Below are 9,974 nucleotides of genomic sequence, written 5' to 3' on the forward strand. Positions count from 1 at the left end.
CTGTCCGCCGACCCTGAGGCGAGGCTAAAGACGGAAACGCCGCCCCCTCACGGCTTCCCGCCCTTTTTCCGGCCTCTGAGGGCGGGAAGAGCCCTCCCCTCACGGGTGCCCGCCCTCAGAAATCCTCAGCAGGGTGGGAAGCTGTGGGGCGCAGTTGTTCCTCGTTCTTTTGAGGGCTTCTGAGGGGGTGGGCGGCAGCTGTGAGAGGGCGGCGTTCCCTCCCTTTTAGAGGCTTTTTAGCTCCTTTGCTCAGTGCTGCTCGACTGTGAGGGTGTGGCTGTGGCCCCGTTCCTCACGCCTGCCGGAAGGTGCTGGCGGTCTCCGGCAGCGTGGTGGGTCTTTGTTGGCTGGGAACGCGTGTGGCTGGCTGGTGCTTCTTCCGTCCTGTTTCTCAGGCAAGTTATGTTTTGTGTTTTACGAGGAGAACATCTCTGAGGGTTTGTTTACGGCCCTCCCGTGCTGCTTCCCCTCGCAGCTCCTTTGCTTTGGCTGTGGCACGGGGTGAGGTGTGAGGTAATACTTTCCCTTCTGCTTGTGGTTTTATGTATATGTATATTATTTTTAAAATATTTGCATGTATCTGTATATGCTGTACGTGTGTACGTACATTTGTGTTTGCCAGTCTCCGAGGCTGGCAAAAAGACTGCTGAGCACTTTCAGGGAGGTGAGGGTTAACCCTGGTTGTGGACCTGATGTGTGAGGGCTAATTGTTTCACTTATCTTATGTACTTAATAAACTAACCGGCTGGGTGTTAATAAAAAAAAATAGCTATTACTAAAGCTTTTTTCTTTCATAGAAGAAAATGAGTCCATGACTTTGGTTTTATCAGACCCCCACATTGCCTTGAGGGGGTGGGGTGGGTTTAAAGTGGCTGTTAAAATGATTGCTGGGAAATGAAATTTGATTATAAAACCAGCAGCCCTGTGGCTTTACACAAGTCTTTTGGTAAAATAGTGCTGTTTCAGGTTGTTATTTGAAGCTCAATAAAGCTTCAATATTGCTTCATTGAAGACATATACTTAGAATATTACAGCTATGAAATGCAGAACTGCCTTACCTTTTATTATTTAATATTTGAATGGCAAATACAGGCCATTAGAAGGAAGAAGATTTGCTTGCCCTGCTGGTAGATGTGTATTATTTCTGTAGCATGCATGGCTCTTCGACGGCCGTATGATGTTGTTTTTATGACTTCTGGGGTTTTTTTTCATTGATGTTCCATCTGGTGGCTAGCATTCAGCAGAGACAAGTGTGTGTGTGTGTTTGGTTTGGGTTTTTTTGTTAGTTTGTTTTGAAAGGGGGCCCAAACATGTCAATGGCTGGTACGTTCTCCCTGGAACTGACTTAGCAAGGCCTTCTTTGCCTGGGAGTGATTGTTGTAGTTGCTGCTGGCAGCCTTCCAGGGGAAGGCCTGTGGTAGTCCTTGACCCTCCCAGGGTTCAAGTAGCAGTATCAGCCGAGAGGTGTGAGAAAGGCCATCTCCAGTACGGTTTTCTTTCTACAAAAGCAAGCTGTAAGTGGTGGATATAAGCATTTTACTTGCTGACGTTTATTAATCTGAATAAAATGAAGTCATATTAGAAGGAGAGATTAGGAGAGTTGGTTGAAAGGAGAAAGTGTGGGTTGAGAACAAGCATCAAATGGTGTGCAAGTAACTTCCTTGCACGCAGGAAATCTTGTATTAGGTAGTGTTAATGACTTCAGGAAGGAAAGTTTCAGATGTGACCACCACATGTGCGTGTGTAAATGGCTCTTATGTCATCAACCAGAAAGTATTCAGTGTTAATACTCTTATTACATTGGTTTTATAGAGTTGTGTTCCCTTAAGGGCTTAGGGAAGCTGCTAATATTTGACATGACTTGTATTTTGTTATGATTAGATCAAGCTTTTAGTCTAAAGCTCAGCGAATATTGCCAGGATATTTGGCTCCTATGATAGATTAGTGTCCCTCAGTTTTTCTGTATGCTTTTGTCTGTTGTAGCTTTTTTAACAAAAGGGCTTAATTAGTGCTAATAAAAGTGAGACAAACAAGCATGGTCCATTCTTTGCTAGAATTATTTGTTTTGTCTAAGTGGAGATGTGAATCTGCATGGAAGGTAATGGTGCCTATTCTCTCATTGCAGAGTGCCTGCTTTCAAACAGCTCATTTGGCTTTTCAGGAGAAGCCTGCTTTGTGCCTATTCTAGGCACCTTTTACAGCCTCTGCTGGCCTGCAGTTTTCAAGAAAAGTACAAAAAGTAGTGAGCTTGTCTCATGAGATTCAGAACAGCTGAGGTTTGACCCCCAGTGCTTTACTGGGAGTGTGTCCTGTGTTTCCTTGCCGTACTCATGCTGTGATTTTTTTGTGTATTTAGCAGCAGTAAATCCTCAGTGTTACTGTAAAATGTCTCAGGTAGGTGCCAACTTCACCACTTGCAGGTAAGGGCCTGGAAGGAGAGCTTTGTTTTTGTTTGTTTGTTGCTCAGCTCCAGAGTTAATACAGAGTAACAGATAAAAATGTTGCTGTGTTCAGCCACTGTTCCTGGTGTTACAGTGTTACTTCTCTGTCCAGGGGCATTTCCATGTGTACTGTACATAGGTGTGATCACGGAGATCTGGGTACGCAATCAAGATCCTTTGAATTTTATGTTCTACAGTTTTTCAAACACTTAAATAGCTCCCACAGCCATGTTTTACTTATCTATAAGCTGCTTGGAACTTGCTGGAAATGGTGGGCTCTGAGCCTGGAGGTGGGCAGGAGGCACAGCTGGGCCCCCAGGTCAGAGGCTTGTTTCAGCTCATTCAGCAGTTACTGCATTGGTTATTCCCTTTGTGAAGGTGCCAGATTTGGGAGCCCAAACCCCAACACCAAGCTGGGTCTTTAACTCCAGGCTGTGAGTGTAAAACCCTGGTCTGGAATGACAGGTTTCCTTGTACTGGCTGTGTGATGGAGTGCAGTCAACCTGTGGTGCTTGGTAAGATTGGTCTCAGGATTGATTGTGCCTCTCAGAAAGGGAGTGTGCATTTATAAGACTTGTTGGTCTTTCTAAATCTATAGCTCTAATGAATACTGGCTGTTTACCCATTTGTGCCTCACTGTAAATCAATTTAGAGTTATTCGGGTACATTAAAGCAAACCCAGACCTCTCTGGTTTGTCTGCTACAGAAATGGAGACTGGCAGGTCAGTAATGGCAATCAGCTCATTTTCTTCACGTGAAAGGTTTTAGGAGAAATACATTGCATCATCCTGACTTGTGGTGAGTGATTTTTAAGTCTGGAATAGACCATGAGGAGTATGCAATCCTTCATGTTTATGCTTCTGTTCTGTCCTGACATTCATTCAAGCTGCATATTCATTACAGCTCCTCCCTGAGAAGGATGCAACTGTGTTGCCAGTTCAGCACCGTTTCTCAGCTGGAGTTTTAGGTAGAGGGATGGTCACGTCTGTGCATGCAACGTGAGCTTGATGTTGTGTTGCAGACCTTGTTTTGGCAACATCAAATAAGGGTGAATTTCTACCTGTTGGAATTCTCCTAAGTTCAAGGAGAGAAGACAGAAAAAGTTAAGTATTAAAGCAGTGTTTATTTCATCTTTATGAACCAGTAGATAATTCCTTTTGGGTTGATACTTGAAAAAAAAAGGCTTTAGTGGGTATGTTCTCTATTGAGTAAATAGAAAATAAGTTAAAGAACAGAATCTAAATCAGTTGCTTGTATTTTTCTTCTGGCTGATGGATGTCTGGCAGGACCTATATTCTGTCTTGCCCATGACTAAAACACAGAATGAAATATTTTCTTGTCTTTCATGGCAATTATTTATTATTCCAATCTTATTTTATGACCTAATCTGAGCTGTGCTGGCTTTGCTACCTTTTCCCTGGAGCAGGCATCTTTGCACAGCTCAGCTGAGCTGTTTTGGCTGAGCCTGGCAGGAAGGAAAAGGAAGCAGAGACTCTGAACCTTTTTGTCATCCCACTAAGATGGGGAGTGTCCTTGCTGTTCCAGCAGGTCACTGTGTTGGACAGAAAGGATGGGTACAGGTCTTAAAACAGCATTGACACACTTGGATCAAATTGCACACGGGCTCTCCTCAGAGACAGCAAGGGTCCAAGGTCTAAATTCATGTAGGCATGGCAGTCTTGTATCATTTCTTAGGTTTACCTAGGAATAGGAAAGAGTTGTGTAAAATAAAAACACTAAAAATAAAAAATTGGTTCATCTATTCTTGCCCACATTGTGGTGCTGGCTGGTAGCACTGTAGTTATCTCATGCATAAAAATCTTGCTTTCAATTAATTGCACACTCTTTCAGCCCTGGTGTAATGCACGAGACTGTCACAAATTATGGGACTAGATTAAATGTGAAATGCAAACTTTTAAAGGAATTGGTTAGCTCAATACAGGGCCGTTATTTAATTAATCTGAAAGCACAATAAACCTTTAGCTTCTACGGTGCAAATGCCTCTGCATAATTGCTTACTGCTGTTGGGTATTTTCCTTCAACAAAGCCAAAAATGCTAGAATGTCTAAATAATCAAGCTTTTTCATGGTTAAAAGCAAGGTTGGCATAAGGCCCTGAAACTTGTTTCTTTTAGGAATAATAGGCAAATTTTAAATGTACTTCAAGGACAAGATTATTCATACATCCTTTGCCTGATTCCTTCTTTCTTTTTCTCATTTAAAAAAAGACAGATTTTATTTTCAGTTTTGTTCTGTTTTTTTTTTTTCTCTTAGAACTCCTGTTTTTTTATTCCATCTAGGTATCTTTACATTAGGCTTATAGATGTGCTAGGGTTTAGTAATACAAATGTGTATGATTTCTCTTTGATTGCCATTAATAATGTGAATATTTAGGAATTAGTTATAAGTGTAATAGGTAGCAGGGTTTTTCTTGTGGACGTTCTTATTAGGAAGGAATAACGCATTGGATAATGGGGGTAAAACCAACAGCTTTATCTTGGATGCTGTAATTTCTGTTTGACTTGGGTTTGCCTGTTGTGCTTTGATGTTACTTAATAGAGATAATTATTGTGGTGCTCAGTGTATTGCATGCCTTGAGTGACGAGAGCCATGGTGTATCATTTAGTACTTAGGAGCAGTTTTTGTGTCATGAAAGTGCCATGGGGGAAAGCAAAACCACTGTAGGAACAAGGAACCCAGAGGCTGACGTTAGAACAGGGTACATGGCTGTTCCCATTCTCAGCAAGCAGAGAAATTTCTGTTCAAATGACTGAATTTTCCAATTAGGGAGAACTAAGTGTTCTGTTTTATACCCAAGTGCCCCACAACTGTGACTGTAACACTGGAAAGAGAAAAGCAGCCAGCAGTAACTGAGATGTGGCTCATGAATCCACTGGGTTAAGAACAGCTGAGTAAATTTATTCTTTTTCTTGGAACAATCTGAAATAAACAGGGAGTTGTTTATTAACTATCCTTCATAGCACATGGCAGAAAAGAGCCATTATTAATCTGTGTAATGAAACAAGTCAGATTCTGTTGAACAAGTTGGTATTTCTGCTGAAATTGAACATTCATCTACAACTGTTGCTAGTTATTCCACACATCAGAGAATGGTAAAATGCCAGTAAAAATTGAGTGATGTGCAATGAACAAGACTCATTACAATATGGTACCTTCTTCATTTCCCTGGCTTTGCAGGGCTGTTTGTGCTGTTATTTCCCTGGATATATTTCCTGTGTTCTGTTCTTCCCAGTCACAGATGTCTGAAGCTGTTGTTTGCTGAGGAGTTGACCAACCTTACTGTGCCCAGGTTGTAGTGAGGAGACAGAGCTACTGAGGTGGCTGTAAGGCTCCTGAAGTGCCTCAGAAGACTGATTTTGTATCCTATAGAAGAATGTGGTTTTTGCTCTGGGAGAGGCCTCCTCTTTTAAAAGGAGGAATATGCTCATTTACAGTCAAGAGGCGGCTCCAGACTGGGGATGAAGGCTTTGAGGCTCTCATGAACATCTCCTATCTGAGAGTAAATTTTTTCTGATTTGGAATCTGTCTTAATTGCAGCTCAGTGGCCCCATTCCTGGGTAGTACAGTCCTTTCCTGACGTAAGTATGATATTGCTTTTCAGGTGCTCTCTGTGTTGCTGTGCCACTGAAAGAAGCTGACGGTCCCTAGAGAGCACAGGTGGGGTAAAGGAGCTCCTCTGTGATCTGCCAGTCCCTTTGCATCTTGTGGGAAGGATGTGACATGTTTAAATTATCCTGCTGCTCTGGTGATCTTTGGCTTTCAGGATCTGCTGCAGCAACTTGGAGTAGTTGAATGCTGCCCACCCCAGCCTAAATCACGGATGTGTGCCTACATATTGGCAATCACTCACTAATTGTGAGTGATTTCTTGCTATGGTAAAAAAATTAGACTGGATGCGGCACTCTTTGAATGCAGTCCGTGCAAGAACAATTTAAAATAAATTGTTCTTTCTACCACAGAAGAAAATTGTAACAAAAAATGGACACATTTCACCATATTTTCCTATGTTACTGGCTCCTGTGAATAATTTTAAATCCATACTTACAACTGAATGTTGGAAGACATGATGAAATCCTACTAGGATCCTGGTGGGTTTCACAGGAAAGAAGTTGATAGTTAAAAAGATAAAATGTGTAGCAAAATTAGCCTTTCCTGCAGCAGTCTCCCCTACAATTAGGTGTCATTAATAATGCAGTGTTGGAAAAGTTAGCATAAGAAATCCAGAGCATTAATATTTTATTGTCACCAATACACTTTGATTTCAGTTCACGTTTTCTGACTGGAGCAAGGGAAGAGTGGTTTCTAACAGTGTTTTTTCCATGTGAGTAGGCAAATATTAATCACTTGCACAGGAAACCCCCAGGGGAACTTGCACATGTATTTCAGAGTAGAGTTAAGGCAGGAAGATCTGTGTGCTCTGCTGCTGGATGTACATCAGCTGGAACCTGGCTATGGAAAGCATCAGCAGGAACCAGAATCTTTGTGGAACCGTAGAAACAGTCATGGGTGTGATCCCCACAAAACCCTGACTTGAAAACAGACACAAAACTTGCTTGAGGTCAGCAGGTGTGAGTCAGTGGCACAAGTGGTCTGATAGTGTTGGTTTTTTACATGACTAATTTATTCCTCACAGATACTTCCAGTCTTTCCTTTCTTGTTGTGTACTTTGCATTCAGATGACTTGGTAATAGTGTTAGCTCTGTAATTACCTACTCTGATCACCAATAAAAACAATAGTCTTATGTCCTATAGTAATTTCAGTGAAACTATGATTTCATAGCTATTGAACTGTAAAAAGAGTTAGTGAGACATTGTTTATGGAATTGTACTGTACTCATGAAGAAGGCTATTTGATGGATAGATAAAAATGTTACTGCTTTGAGTTGCCATTGAAATGAGGATCCCCTTTCACTGCAGCGGGAACTCCAACTTAGCGTCATTTGCTCTAAAAGTCCTTTGTTACCTCCCCTCTTTAGTTTTTTTAAGGTGATATTTTGTATCAATAAGTAACAGAGTTTTTTGTGCCCGTGTTAAGCTGTTCTAGCAAGTATTTGATTAAGTTAGTGTAGTACTATGTCCATTTTTTTGCCTTAACAGTATTATCTCTTTGCCTTTTACTGACTGTATTTCCTTGATTGAAAAAAATCTTCATATTTTTACATTACTAAGAATATTTTTTTACATTACTAAAGTTATTTTTTTAGTAAAAATATGCCACATTAACTGTCTTAAAATGGTGTTGTAGAGGGCAATTACTCTAAAGACTTATTAACTCAAAAATGTTCTAAATTGCCTAATTCATTATTTCCCCCCTTATTAGTGGCCTTGTCAGCATTTAAGGCAACCATGGCTAATCAGATGTCAACAAAATGCAATTACTACCGAGTGGAAAGTAATTTTCATCCTTATGTTTGTAATGAGCCTGATACAAAGCAAATTCAGATGTAATTGCAGCGTTCCTCAACTGTGCATCATAAATTTATGGCTTGGGCTTTCCATCACTATGATTGCCTTGGAGAAGGGATTTGAGGTACTGAAGGCCTTTCTTTATTCTCTTTGACTCAATTTCATGGGTAAATCAGCTCCCTATAGGATGCATCTTGGTTTTATTGGTAATTACTGAATAGTTTTCTGAAGTGCACAATTGAGATATTAGTTGTTTTTAAGCTGTTCTTGGTTAATTTTTTGTAGAGTCTTCTATTACTGCTTTAATGGCAATGCTATGTTTTTATTTCCAACTTTACTTTCCAATTCTAAAATTTTTTTTTTTGGTTAGGAAATCCCAAGTTTGGCACCTTTTTGCGCTTTTTTTGAAAAGGGAAATCTCTTTCTCTTTGTGAAACTCTCTAGCTTTTTTATAATTTCAGGGACTGAAGGAAATATTGAAAGCTTAACAGCATGATACGTTTTTGAACATCATCAACTACTGAGTAATAAATTGAAATTACTGGATGGACACAACAACACTGGAACTTAATACTTGAAATCCTTTGCACTGTGACTCGGTCACAGCCTGCCCAACAGAGCTGGGTGTGCTCCTGTTGGCTTGGTGAGCTCACTGACATTTAGGAGGTTCTCAGTCAGTTCTTGTCCATCTCTGAACAAACCCATTTGCTACTGTAAGTCTGTAGCCATGGAAAAAGAAAAGCCAAGAGCTCACAGATGACACCCTGCTGATGTATCTGATGCTTTTGGAGGTAGTGCCACTGAGTGCTTCTAAGCAGACTGAGGCACTGTCAACTGAAAGCTTGAACAAGAACACCCCACCTATACAAAAATAATCAACTATTATCTCAAGGCACAAAATTACAGAGTGATACACTTGCTTGTAGCAGGATGTCTTACAATGAAAACTTGCTCTTATGGAGCATTCAGAATACGTAAAGTTGTCTTTGTATTTTCCCCCCTCACTGTATCCATAGCAAGTCTTAAGAAAAAGAGCATGTTGTGGCTTTCAGACCATACCTTAGAGCTGGCACAGATTGTTGGCCAAGGTCTTGAAAGTGAGGTAAATGAACTCTGAGATGACAAAACGAGGTGTGTGGCAATTTGGGTGCTGGCTTGCGAGCACCACTGTTGTGTGTCAGCATTTCAGGTTAACAGACCTGGGAGGATAGGAGCCTGTGGAGGCCTCAACATCCAGCTCTTGGCAAAATATGGCAAGGTGAGAAGATGGTTGTTTTGGTTGTTTTTTAATCTTTCGGATTTACAGTCACCTGCTGCTCTTCATGCTCATGTGTATTTTGCTTCTGAGTACCTTAAATACACAGCCCAAGTTTTGCTGAGCCTTTGAGCAACAATAACTACTGCTCTTTGGTTTTTAAATGCTATTAATCTTATCTCCAGAGCATGCTGTTAGATCTATCATTTTCTAGCTATTATGACTACTATTTTTAAGGTGAGTGCCATTGTGAATGTGAGCAAAGCTCTGTTTTCTGCTTCTCCCTGTTTTTAATTGCTCTAGCTGTGCCGGAGTTGACTTCTGATGTGATTGTTTTGCTGAAATGGCTTGTGTTATCCCCTGTTTCTGTTTTGGATGGCCAGATCAGCCTCAATACTTCATTCAGATTTTACAAGCTGAGCTGTGTTGTCTCAGCTGAAGAACTGTCACATGAAATAACTTTCTGCACCTCACTGGTTGTTACCAGTAAGGGGCTTGTGGAATTGGGAGCATGAGGAAGACCTGGAACTATTTAAGAAAATGCCTATCTCCCCTCACTTGCATACTAAGGGCCAAATATAATTGGGTTCAGAAGTGCTGTATTAGAGAATAGCAGTATCAGAGTCAGCTTTGAGGTCTTTCCTGAGGCTCCATACTGTTTTATCCAAATTTTCTCTCTTTGTGCAGCTTGCATCAAAATCTGTTTTACTAAGTACTACACTATTTTTTAAAGTGATGAACAGAAATTAAAAGAAGACTAATGGCAGTATGGCTACATAAGAAATTATTTTCCACCCATCTTGGGAAGTTAATATTGAAAAAAAGCGGTGCATGTATTTTCAGACTTCAAAG

The sequence above is a fragment of the Molothrus aeneus genome, unplaced genomic scaffold (assembly GCF_037042795.1).
Source record: "Molothrus aeneus isolate 106 unplaced genomic scaffold, BPBGC_Maene_1.0 scaffold_79, whole genome shotgun sequence".
Taxonomy (NCBI): Eukaryota; Metazoa; Chordata; class Aves; order Passeriformes; family Icteridae; genus Molothrus; species Molothrus aeneus.